Source organism: Pseudoliparis swirei, chromosome 14 (genome assembly GCF_029220125.1).
Source record: "Pseudoliparis swirei isolate HS2019 ecotype Mariana Trench chromosome 14, NWPU_hadal_v1, whole genome shotgun sequence".
NCBI lineage: Eukaryota > Metazoa > Chordata > Actinopteri > Perciformes > Liparidae > Pseudoliparis > Pseudoliparis swirei.
Window position 1 is genome coordinate 588870 of NC_079401.1, and position 13635 is coordinate 602504.

The following is a 13635-nucleotide window of genomic DNA, read 5'->3' on the forward strand; positions in this document are numbered from 1 at the left end:
GGGGTCTAGATGCGGTCCAGGTGGGGGTCTAGATGCGGTCCAGGTGGGGTCTAGATGCGGTCCAGGTGGGGTCTAGATGCGGTCCAGGTGGGGTCTACACTCGGTCCAGGTGGGGACTCGATGCGGTCCAGGTGGGGTCTAGAGGCGGTCCAGGTGGGGGCCTAGATGCGGTCCAGGGGGTCTAGATGCGGTCCAGGTGGGGGTCTAGATGTCCAGGTGAGGGTCTAGATGTCCAGGTGGGGTCTAGATGCGTTCCAGGTGGGGGTCTGTCTAGATGCGGTCCAGGTGGGGTCTAGATGCGGTCCAGGTGGGGGTCTAGATGCGGTCCAGGTGGGGTCTAGATTGCGGTCCAGGTGGGGTCCAGATGGTCCAGGTGGGGGTCTAGATGCGGTCCAGGTGGGGGTCTAGATGTGTCAGGTGGGGTCTAGATTGGGGCAGGTTAGATGGTCCAGGTGGGGTCTAGATGCGGTCCAGGTAGTCTAGATCACGGTCCAGGTGTGGTCTAGATGCGGTCCAGGTGGGGTCTAGATGCGTCCAGGTGGGGTCTAGATGGGTCCAGGTGGGGGCTCCAGATGTGGTCCAGGTGGGGGTCTAGATGCGTCCAGGTGGGGGGTCTAGATGCGGTCCAGGTGGGGGTCCAGATGCGGGTCCAGGTGGGGGGTCTAGATGCGGTCCATCTAGATGCGGTCCAGGTGGGGGTCTAGATGCGGTCCAGGTGGGGTCTAGATGCGTCCAGGTGGGGTCTAGATGCGTCCAGGTGGGAGATCCAGGTGGGGGTCTAGATGCGTCCAGGTGGGGTTGTCCAGGTGGGGTCTAGATGCGTCCAGGTGGTCTAGCAGGTGTCCAGGTGCAGGTGGGGCGTCCAGGTGGGCCCAGATGTCCAGGTGGGGGTCTAGATGCGTCCAGCTAGATGCGTCCAGGTGGGGGTCTAGATGCGGTCCAGGTGGGGTCTAGATGCGGTCGTCCAGGTGGACACCTGGTCTAGATGCGGTCCAGGTGGGCCCAGATGCAGTCCAGGTGGGGCCCGGGATGCGTCCAGGTGGGGGTCTAGATGCGGTCCAGGGGGGCCCAGATGCGTCCAGGTGGGGCTCAGATGTGTCCAGGTGGGGTCTAGATGCGTCCAGGGGCTCAGATGCAATCCAGGTGGGGGTCCAGATGCGGTCCAGGTGGGGGTCTAGATGCGGTCCAGGTGGGGTCTAGATGCGGTCCAGGTGGGGGTCTAGATGCGGTCCAGGTGGGGTCTAGATGCGGTCCAGGTGGGGGTCTAGATGCGGTCCAGGTGGGGGCAGGCTCAGATGCTGGCCCAGGTGGGGCTCAGATGCGTTCAGGTGGGGCTCAGAGCGTCCAAGATGCACCAGGTGGGGGCTCCAGATGCGTCTCAGGTGGGGCTCCAGATGGTCCAGGTGAGATGCGTCCAGTGGGGCTCAGATGCGGTCCAGTGAGATGCCAGGTGGGGCCCAGATGCGTCCAGGTAGATGGTCCAGGTGGGGTCTAGATGTCCAGGTGGGGGGTCCTAGATGCGTCCAGGGTGGGGGCCAGTGGGGTCCAGGTGTCCAGGATGCGGTCCAGGTGGGGTCCAGATGCGGTCCAGGTGGGGGTCTAGATGTCCAGGTGGGGGTCTAGATGCGGTCCAGGTGGGGTCTAGATGTCCAGGTGGGGGCTCATAGATGTCCAGGTGGGGTCTAGATGCGGTCCAGGTGGGGGTCTGCCACCGCAGATGGGTCCCTCCAGGTGGGGCTCCAGATGCGGTCCAGGTGGGGGGTCTAGATGCGGTCCAGGTGGGGCTCAGGGATGCGGGCCCAGATGCGTCCAGGTGGGAATCTAGATGCGTCCAGGTGGGGTCTAGATGCGTCCAGGTGGGGGGTCTAGATGCGTCCAGGTGGGGCTCTAGATGCGTCCAGGTGGGGCTCCAGATGCGTCCAGGTGGGGGGTCTAGATGCGGTCCAGGTGGGGTCTAGATGTCCAGGTGGGGGGACTAGATGCGGTCCAGGTGGGGCCTAGATGCGGTCCAGGTGGGGCTCCTAGATGCGGTCCAGGGGGGTCTAGATGCGGTCCAGGTGGGGGTCTTAGATGCGTCCAGGTGGGGGGTCTAGATGCGCGTCCAGGTGGGGGTTCTAGATGCGTCCCAGGTGGGGGGTCCTAGATGCGGTCCAGGTGGGGGCTAGATGTGTCCAGGTGGGGTCTAGGGATGCGGTCCAGGTGGGGGGGTCTAGGATGCAGTCCAGGTGGGGGTCTAGATGCGGGTCCAGGTGGGGGGTCTAGATGCGGTCCAGGTTGGGATGCGTCCAGGTGGGCTGGGATGCGGTCCAGGGGGTCTAGATGCGTCCAGGTGGGGCCCAGATGCGTCCCAGGGTGGGGGGATCGTCCAGGTGGGTCTAGATGCGGTCCAGGTGGAGGCCTAGGATGTCCAGGTGGGCCCAGGTGGGGGGTCTAGAGCGTCCAGGTGGGGACTCCAGATGCGTCCAGTCTAGAGAGCGGTCCAGGTGGGGTCTAGATGCGCCCAGGTGGGGGGTCTAGATGCGGCCCAGGTGGGGCTCAGAGTGTCCAGGTGGGGCCCTGATGCGGTCCAGGGGGCTCAGATGCGGTCCAGGTGGGGGTCTAGATGCGTGTCCAGGTGGGGCTCCGATGCGGTCCAGGTGGGGCCTCAGATGGGTCCAGGTGGGGGTCTAGATGTGCGTCCAGGTGGGGTCAGATGCGTCCAGGTGGGGGTTCTAGATGCGTCCAGGTCTAGATGCTGTCCAGGTGGGGGTCTAGATGCGGTCCAGGTGGGGGTCTAGATGCGTCCAGGTGGGGTCTAGATGCGGTCCACAGGTGGGGGGTCTAGATGCGGTCCAGGTGGGGGCCTAGATGCGGTCCAGGTGGGGCTCCAGATGCGGGTCCAGGTGGGGGTCCAGATGTGGTCCAGGGTGGGGGTCTAGATGCGGTCCAGGTGCAGGGGCCCATAGATGCGTCCAGGTGGGGGTCTAGATGCGGTCCAGGTTAGTGACGGGCTTACTCACCTGGCAGCTGCATTAAGCTCACATGACGCCTCCTCCACGGCTCATCAAGGCGCCGGTCGTCCTCAGGCGATACATGGACATCACCAGGCCCGGCGTGCAGAACCCACACTGAGACCCGTGGGCCCGGGCGATGCGCTCCTGAGGACACATCCGGGGGTCTCATGGTCTAGGGGGACACCTGGGGGTCTCATGGTCTAGGACACCTGGGGGTCTCATGGTCTAGGGGGACACCTGGAATTCTCATGGTCTAGGGGACACCTGGGGGTCTCATGGTTGATTTCAGGGGTCTCTGTAATTAGGGGACCTGGGGTGTGGTCCTAGGAGGACACCTGGGGTCTCATGGTCTGAGAGGACACCTGGGGTCTCATGGTCTAGAGGACACCACCAGGTCCTCATGGTCCGAGACACCTGGGGTCTCATAGTCCTAAAGGGGACACCTGGGGTCTCATGGTCTAGGACACCTGGGGTCTCTCATGGTCTGGAGGACACCTGGGGGTCTCATGGTCTAGGACACCTGGGGTCTCATGGTCCTGGGGGACCTGGGAGGTCTCTGTGATCTAGGGGACACCTGGGGTCTCATGGTCTGGGGGGACACACAAAATTCTCATGGTCTAGGGGGACACCTGGGGGTCTCATGGTCTAGGGGGACACCTGGGGGTCTCATGATCTAGGGGGACACCTGGGGGTCTCATGGTCTAGGGGCACACCTGGGGTCTCATGGTCTAGGACACCTGGGGGTCTCATGGTCTAGGGGGACACCTGGGGGTCTCATGGTCTAGGGGGACACCTGGGGGTCTCATGGTCTAGGACACCTGGGGGTCTCATGGTCTAGGAGGACACCTGGGGGTCTCATGATTCTGCCTGGGGTCTCATGGTCTGGAGGACACCTGGGGTCTCGTGGTCTGGGGACACCTGGGGTCTCATGGTCTAGGAGGACACCTGGGGTCTCACGTGCAAGGGGACGCACAGGGGTCTCATGATCTGGGAGGACACCTGGGGTCTCATGGTCTGAGGGGGTTGCCCTGGGGTCTCATGGTCCTAGGGGACACCTGAGATTCTCATGGTCCTAGGGGACCTGGGGTCTCATGGTCTAGGGGGACACCTGGGGTCTCGCATGGTCTGGGGACACCTGGGGTCTCATGGTCTAGGAGGTCACCTGGGGTCTCATGGTCTGGGGAACACCTGGGGTCTCGCGTTCTGGGGAACACCTGGGGTCTCATGGTCTAGGGGACACTGGGGGTCTCATGGTCTAGGGGACACCTGGGGGTCTCTCATGATCTGGGGACACTGGGGTCTCAGGGTCTGAGGGGACACCTGGGGGTCCTCATGGTCTGGGACACCTGGGGGTCTCTCCTTGGTCCTAGAGGGACACCTAGGTCTCTCTGTAGTCTGGGGGACCTGGGGGTCTCATGGTCTAGGGGGACACCTGGGGGTCTCATGGTCTAGGGGGACACCTGGGGGTCTCATGGTCTAGGAGGACACCTGGGGTCTCTCATGAGCCGAGGAGGACACCTGGGGGTCTCATGGTCTAGGGGGACACCTGGGGGTCTCATGGTCTAGGGGGACACCTGGGGGTCTCATGGTCTAGGGGGACACCTGGGGGTCTCATGGTCTAGGACACCTGGGGGTCTCATGGTCTAGGGGGACACCCGGGGGTCTCATGGTCTAGGACACCTGCAAGTCCCTCATGGTCTGAGGGGACTTCTGGGGTCTCATGGTCCTAGGACACCTGGGGTCTCATGGTCCGAGGGGGTTCCTGGGGTCTCATGATCAAGGGACACCTGGGGGTCTCATGGTCTAGGAGGACACCTGGGGGTCTCATGGTCTAGGGGGACACCTGGGGGTCTCATGATCTGGGAGGGACACCTGGGGTCTCATGATCTAGGGGGACACCTGGGGGTCTCATGGTCTAGGGGGACACCTGGGGGTCTCTCATGGTTAGGGAGACTGGGGGTCTCATGATCTAGGGGACACCTGGGTCTCATATGGGGGACACCTGGGGTCTCATGGTCTGGGGGACACCTGGGGTTCTCATGGTCTGGGGGACACCTGGGGTCTCATGGTCTGGGAGGACACCTGGGGTCTCATGGTCTAGGGGACACCTAGGTCTCATGATCCTAGGGGAAACCTGGGGTCTCCATGGTCTGGGGACTGGTCTCATGGTCACCGGACACCTGGGGTCTCATGGTCTAGGGGGACACCTGGGGTCTCTCGCATATGTCTGGGGGGACACCTGGGGTCTCATGTTCTAGGACACCTGGGGGTCTCCATGGTCTGAGGACTGCCTGGGGTCTCATGATTCTGGGGCCTGGGGTCCTCACATGGTCTAGGGGGACACCTGGGGTCTCATGGTCTGAGGACACCTAGGTCTCATGGTCCTAGAGGGGACACCTAGGGGGTCTCATGGTCTAGGGGGACACCTGGGGTCTCATGGTCTAGAGGACACCTGGGGTCTCATGGTCTCAGGAGGACACCTGGGGTCTCATAGGTCTAGGGGACACCAGGGGTCTCACATGGTCTAGGGGACCTAGGTCTCATGGTCTAGGGGACACCTGGGGTCTCATGGTCTGGGGACACCTGGGGTCTCATCGTTCAGACTTCAGGTCTCATAGTCCTAGGGGACTTTCTAGGTCTCATGGTCTAGGGAGACATATGGGGTCTCTCATGGTCTAGGGGACACCTGGGGTCTCATAGTCTAGGACACCTGGGGGTCTCCCATGTGGTCTGGGGGGGACACCTGGGGGTCTCATGGTCTAGGGGGACACCTGGGGGTCTCATGGTCTAGAGAGGACACCTGGGGTCTCATGAGACAGGAGACTTACCTGGGGTCTCATGGTCCTAGAGGGACACCTGGGGGTCTCACGTAGTCTAGGACACCTGGGGGTCTCTCATGGTCTAGGGGACACCTGGGGTCCTCGTGGTCCCTAGGACACCTGGGGGTCTCATGGTCTGGGGGGACACCTGGGGGTCTCATGGATGCAAAGGGGACACCTGGGATCTCATGGTCTAGGACACCTGGGGTCTCATGGTCTAGGACACTGGGGTCTCCTTGGTCTGAGGGGACACCTGGGGTCTCTCATGGTCTAGGAGGACACCTGGGGTCTCAGATTAGGGGACGCCTGGGGTCTCATGGTCTAGGGGACACCTGGGGTCTCATGGTAGGGGACACCTGGGGTCTCAGGTGGGGACACCTGGGTCTCATGGTCTAGGGGACACCTGGGGTCTCATGGTCTAGGGGACACCTGGGGTCTCAGGTAGGGACACCTGGGGTCTCATGGCTAGGGGACACCTGGGTCCAGGCTGGGGGACACCTGGGGTCTCATGGTCTAGGGGACACCTGGGGTCTCATGGTAGGGGACACTGGAGTCTCAGGTCTAGGGGACACCTGGGGTCTCATCGGTCTAGGGGACACCTGGGGTCTCATGGTCGGAGACACCTGGAGCCATGGTCTAGGGAGACACCTGGAGGTCTCATGGCTAGGACACCTGGGGGTCTCATGGTCTAGACACCTGACATCATGGTCTAGGACACCTGGGGGTCTCATGGTCTAGGGGGACACCTGGGGGTCTCATGGTCTAGGACACCTGGGGGTCTCATGGTCTAGGGGGACACCTGGGGGTCTCATGGTCTAGGAGGACACCTGGGGGTCTCATGGTCTAGGGGGACACCTGGGGGTCTCATGGTCAGGACACCTGGGGGTCTCATGGTCTAGGGGGACACCTGGGGGTCTCATGGTCTAGGACACCTGGGGGTCTCATGGTCTAGGACACCTGGGGGTCTCATGGTCTAGGACACCTGGGGGTCTCATGGTCTAGGACACCTGGGGGTCTCATGATCTAGGGGGACACCTGGGGGTCTCATGGTCTAGGGGGACACCTGGGGTCTCATGGTCTAGGGACACCTGGGGTCTCATGGTCTAGGGGCACCTGGGGTCTCATGGTCTAGGGACACCTGGGGTCTCATGGTCTAGGGGACACCTGGGGGTCTCATGGTCTAGGACATCTGGGGTAACCAGAGACTAGAGGACACCTGGACCAGAGCAGAGGGCACCTGGCCAGCAGACACCTGGACACCATGCAGACACCTGAGACACAGCTAGAGACACACCTGGGGCACACAGGACAGACACCTGGCACACACTAGGGACACCTGGACACAGCTGGGACACCTGAGCACAGTCAGAGACACCTGGACCACACGACACCTAGAGATCCACGCAGGACACATAGACAAGCAGAGACACGTACACACTAGAGACCACACACACACACAGACACACACAGCACAGCACACACAACACAGAGACACACACATACACGACACACACACATGGAACACAGCAGACACCTAGACATCACACAGACACACACAGCACACACAGGACACAGCAGACACACACACACACGGACTACGACAGACACACCAGGACACACGACACATACAGACACACACACAGCACACACAGACACACAAGGACACACTAGACACATAGACACAGACAGACATGACACAGCACACACAGACATCACACAGACGACACACCACACTCACACGACACACACACACGAGCACACACATCAGGGACACACGACACAGACACACAGACACGACACAGACACACACAGACACACACTACAGACACACACACAGACACATACAGACATCACACACACATAGACACACACGGCACACTAGGGGCACACGGGGCACACACACACACACACATGTACAGAGACACACGGGCACAGCTAGACACACTGGGCACAGAGACACACACACTAGACCATCACAGACACACACTACACACTACAGACACACCACACAGACACACACACAGCTAGACACACACACATGCACGACACACGGGCACACAGAGACACAAACACACAGAACACACAGACACACACATACACACAGACACTACAGATACACATCAGACACACACACAGACTACACACACGACACATGCACACACACACACCACAGACACACACACACAGACACGACACACACACAGACTACAAGACAGACACACACGCACACATGACAAGACACACACAACACACGACACACACACACAGACACACACACAGACACACACGAGACACACAACACACACACACAGCACACACACACACAGACACACACACAGGGACTAACACAGACACTAAACACCAGCACATTCAAGACACATCACACAGACACCATAGTACACATGTACAACAAACAGCACACAACATGACACACAAGACACACAACACAGACAGACCACACAGACATACACTTAGACATACACAGAACATACACATACAACACACACAGACAACACAACATCAACACACATGCACACACAGAGACCATACACACAACAGACACCAGCACACACAACACACACAGACAGACACATGACACACACACACAGACACACGATCACACACGACACCTGCTAACCTAGACACACGGACACACAGGACACTCCATACCGACACCTAACACCATGACTACACAGACACTACTCATGCATGACCGAGCACACCGCCACAGGCTAACAGGAACCTAGGACCTCTCCATGTAACTCTACCAGGTACTTACATCTAACCAGGAATCTTACCAGGTACTTCTACCAGGTTACCTTCTTACCAGGACTCTCTAACCATGTATTCTACAGACCTTCTCATACAGGTACACCTTGTTCCGTAACTGTCCAGGTCAACCGGGCTCTGGATAGCCTAGTGAAACACTGATCACTTAGACACAGGTACCATGTTCCGGACACGGGTCCAGGTACCCGGTCCTCAATCGGGGCCCTAGTCCTGAGGGCCCCAGCTGAAGCGACCAGACACCTAGTGGGACACCTGAGGACCGAAACCTTTGTGGCTACCTGGCTACTAGGGACGTTACGTGTGCGAGTTACCATGCCATCCTACCACAACACCCCTTTTGGACACGGACCGACACGCCCTGGAACCCAAAAACCAGTACCATACCTGTGGCACCTGAGGTTCTGGATACCTGCGGGTACCTGGGTTACCTGAGTTACCTGTTTCTGCGGTTACCAGTACGGTACACGGACCTGTGTGTTACCTGGGTGACACCTAGAACCCGTGACCAGTACCTGGTCTACACAGTGGTACCGTTGGACAACCTGGACGGGCCCCATACCAGTTCCAGACCAGCCGTACCGTGACTCGGTCACGGTACCGACCTACCATACTGGGAAAACCAAAACCATGACGCACGACTACCGACACAGTACCTTTACCAGGTACCTCAGACCTGGTAACCTCGAGGTACTCGACCTGGGTACCCAGTACTGGGTACATTCAGGTTACCTTGGGCTTTAGCCTTACCAGGTCGTGACCCCCAGGAACAACACAAAACTCCTACCAGCGTACCACGAGGAGCCACAGCGTTTTCCATAGACGCCTCTCCCCCAGGCCCCTCATGCAGCCAACCAGTCTTCACCCGGACAGTGCACCACAGCCCCCCATCACCAGAACCACACCCGCTCTGAAGCCGGTCCGTGCTACCGCAGGCAGCCGCGGCCAGACCAGACGCATCACAGGAACAGTCCAGAAGGGGCCAGTACTGCGTGGGCCGCGAGTGACTTACCTGAGGTCTACGCACTGTGGCCGGAGCCTTGCCCTGCATGAACGCGTCCGGGCTCTCAGTCCCGGTCACCATAAACCGCCCGCACCGACCGCCACCAGACAGGGCAGACCCCACGCACGCGTGACGCGTCCTGCCCGGCCCCTCTTACCGGTATCTGAGGCGGTCCGTGTCGGTACGGGTGGCCTGTGTTGTACTCTCTGGGTCTCGGGTACGTGCCCTGGTGACTGGCCTGGTGCTTCGGTCCTCAGACGATGGGCGAAGTACCGGGTCGGTGGTCATCCCGGTCGCACCGCGGGTACTTGTACCGGAAGGCGTCTGGACCGCGCTGCGCCCGTCAGGTACGTCGCTGACCTAACGGTGTTTCCTGGGGTCCTGGTCCCTGTGGTCTGTGGTCTGTGGGACCTGGTCGTGCTGGGTATGAGTATGACCTACAGGACCTGTTACGAGTACTTAAGAGTGTCTCGTACTGGGCTCTCTGGACGTCGGTGCCTGGAGCAGCGTGGTGAGTCTGTGTCCGTCGAGTGCTCCAGACGTCAGGTGCAATCTCAGCCTGTGGTGGGCTCTCAGGTGCGCGCCAGTTGATAGCATGGTCCGGTCTAGCAGACCCCGACACTCTGGCGGCCGCTCCCGAGAGTCATCCTACCCCTGGTAAAGGACACGTAGCACCGTATACACGTCGTTTCCTGTCTGGGGCGTGGTGGTGGTCTCGGTGGTGTGCTGCCGGGGCAGTGTCCTTTGTGCCGACGGTCTTGCTCTGGGTGAGTCTGTCTGTGTTGCGTGTACGGCGTTGTGCGCGCTGTTCTGGAGGGGGTGGTGCGGTGAGCTGATTGTCCGGGGGGTTCCCGGGTGAGTGGTTGTGTGAGATGTCGTGTGTGTGGGTTGCAGTGGATGCCTGTTGTGTGTGTCTGTGTGTACTGTGTGGTGTTGTTGGTGTGGTGTTAGTGTTTTGTGTGTTTGTGTGTGTGTGTGTGTGTGTGTGTTTTGTCTGTGTGTTCTGTGTGGTTCTGTGTGTGTGTGTGTGTTGTGTTGTGTGTGTCTTGTGCCTGTGTGTGTGGTTTGTGTTCTGTGTGTGTGTGTGTGTGTTGTGTGTTGTGTTGGGTGTGCTGTTGGTCCTGAGGTGTCTGTGGTCTGGTTGTGGGTTGCTGTGTGTGTGTTGCCTGAGGTGTCTGTGTGTGTTGTCCGTGGTCCGAGTGTTCCGTGGTGTCGTGAGTTCCTGGTATGGTGTGTAGTGGGTGCTCTGTGGTGAGGTGGGGTGTGCAGTTGTGTTGTGTGGTCGCTGTGTGTGATGTGCTGTCAGGTCTGGTTCGAGGGATGTGTGTTGTGTGTGGTTGTCAGGTTGTTGTGTCTGCTGTGGTGTTTGTGGTAGGTGTCGTGGGGTTCTGTCCATGCCCGGGGCATGCAGGTAGGGTTTTTCACTTGTGATGGTGCGGTGTTGTAGGCGTGTCCTCAGCCGCTTGTTTGGGTATGTGTGTGCTGTGACGTGGGACAGCCCGTGTCACCTGCCCAGTGAGCTGAGAGTGTTTTGGGGGTGGAGCTGGTTTGGTTTTTGGGGCCAGGGCGGGTTTTGGGGTGGGGGGGTGGGGCCGGGTGGTTGGGTCCCAGGCGCGTTGGTGGGCCCGGGCCGGTCATGGGTGATGCGGGCAGGGAGGCCCAGGCGGGTTTGCGGGCTGTTTGGGGGTGGAGAGGTGTCGGAGGGTCCGGTGGGCTGCGGTGGTTGGGGGGGCAGGCCCGGGGGTGGGGGGGGGGTCTGATTTTGGGTGGGGGGTTTGTGTGTGTTGTTGGCTGTGTGTGTGTGTGTTGTGTGTTGTTGTCCTCGTGCTCCCGGGCCTCACAGGGTTTGGGTTGGCCGGGTGGGCCGGGCCGGGCTTTCCCCTTACAGGGAAATTGAGCTTTCCTGGGGCCCCCTTTTTTGGGGGGGGGTTTTTTGGGGGGGGGGCTGGGGGGGTTTTGGGGGGGGGCCCGGGGGTTTGGGGGGGGTGGGGGTTTTGGGGGGGGGTTGCGGGGGGGTTGGGCCTGGGGGGCCCCGGGGGGCACATGAGGCCACATGAGACCACATGAGAGCACATGGGAGCACAGGATACATGGAGACCACATGGACCACGGTAGGGACCACATGAGGGCACATGAGGAGCACATGAGGCACATGAGACCACACGAGAGCACAAGGAGACCACATGAGATATGACACCACATGAGACCACGTGACAGCACATGAGACCGCGTGAGACCACATGGGACCACATGAGGACCACATGAGGCCTGAGGCACATGGGGAGCACATGAGACCATGAGGCACATGAGACCATGAGGCTGAGGACCACATGAGGCACAGCAGGACCACATGAGGCACGTGAGACCATTGAGGACCACATGAGACCACAGGACCACATGAGGCTTGTAGACCACATGAGGAGCACATGAGCACATGAGGCACAGCAGGACCACATGAGCACAGCAGGGGACTCATGAGAGCACAGCAGAGACCACATGAGCACATGAGGAAACACATGAAAGCACATGAGACCACATGAGAGCACATGAGACCACATGAGAGCACATGAGACCACATGAGACCACATGAGAGCACATGAGACCACATGAGACCACATGAGACCACATGAGAGCAGACCATTGGTCATGAGTCAGGCTGGAGGCCTCCAGACGGCAGCTCTTCTGGAGGCGTGGTCTCCGAGGGGGAACCGGGCCGCTCTGTGTCTACTCGGCCCCCCAAGATGCTCAACGGGTCCCTGGAGAGGTTTTAAGCAGAATCAACTGGTCCTGAAGGAGGGCCGAGGCTCCTCAAGGTCCTCCAGGACCTTCCTAGGGTGCTTCAGAGCTCCAGGTCTCCTGAAGTCATGTGACTCCCAGCAGCTGATTGTGACCTCAGAGGTCACTGACCTCGGAGTCACAGTTTGATAACCAAACATCCCGAACTCCATAAAACACAAACACTTTGATGAGAGCGTCTCCAGGACTTTGTCCCTCAGGACAGACGCCTGGAGACGCCTGAGCAGCGGCCCCGGAGAAACAGGAAGTGAGAGTTATGAAACAGGAAACCGGATGGGTCACAACCAGGAGGAAGACGCAGGACACGAGGACATAGAGTCATCAGAGACTTCTATACAGCCAGAGGAGACGCCCCCTGGTGGTCAGGAGAGAGAATGCAGCTCTAACACATGAACACTATTCTGTCTGTGTGTGTGTGTGTGTGTGTGCCTACGTCTCCTCCTCAGGTAGGTCAGCAGGGTGGTCTCAGGGTGTGTGTGTGTGTGTGTGTGTGTGTGTGTGCCTACGTCTCCTCCTCAGGTAGGTCAGCAGGGTGGTCTCAGGGTGTGTGTGTGTGTGTGTGTGTGTGTGTGCCTACGTCTCCTCCTCAGGTAGGTCAGCAGGGTGGTCTCAGGGTGTGTGTGTGTGTGTGTGTGTGCCTACGTCTCCTCCTCAGGTAGGTCAGCAGGGTGGTCTCAGGGTGTGTGTGTGTGTGTGTGTGTGCCTACGTCTCCTCCTCAGGTAGGTCAGCAGGGTGGTCTCAGGGTCGGCGTTTCTCTCAACGATCTACAGACACAAATAACCAAGTTAACCCTAAAGTAAAAACACGTGTCGACTGTTCTAGACTCATGGATAACGAGTGTTCTGCCAGCTGAGCAACATTGTCGATGCTTTGTGGTAAATAGACTTTATATCAAATGACAGAACGGTGAGAGAATAAAGCCGGTGAATGAAAGGAAGACGAACTGAATGAACCTGATCACACGTCAGCACGCGTCCTGACGAAGACCCTCGTCTTCTCTCAGTTGGGGGTTTTCTGACTTTAACACACCTCTGTAGGATCTCTACAGTGCGGCGCCAGTCACTAATGAGTAACTGGTTCTGAGGTCAGAGTAAAGTCCACAGCTCCTCTCCTGTGGAACATTCTACACGTTTCATTGTTACAGTTTACCTTCTTCCCGTTGACGAAGAACACCAGCTCGTCAGCGCCGCCGCGGGTCTCGGTGTCGGCCATGGTCTCTGCTCTGACTGCCGCGGC

At 59.4% G+C, this 13635-nt stretch overlaps 1 long non-coding RNA gene across 1 annotated transcript in view; it reads left to right on the plus strand.

Annotated features, from left to right (window-relative positions):
• The window catches only part of LOC130204488 (uncharacterized), a 636-nt gene extending 306 nt beyond the window's left edge, over positions 1 to 330 (plus strand). The window contains exons 2-3 of the long non-coding RNA XR_008833669.1: positions 1 to 65; positions 286 to 330. The exon at positions 1 to 65 is cut by the window's left edge and continues 136 nt beyond it. This is a non-coding gene — a long non-coding RNA (uncharacterized LOC130204488). The remainder of the gene's footprint in view (positions 66 to 285) is intronic.
• The last annotated feature ends 13305 nt before the right edge of the window (positions 331 to 13635 follow it).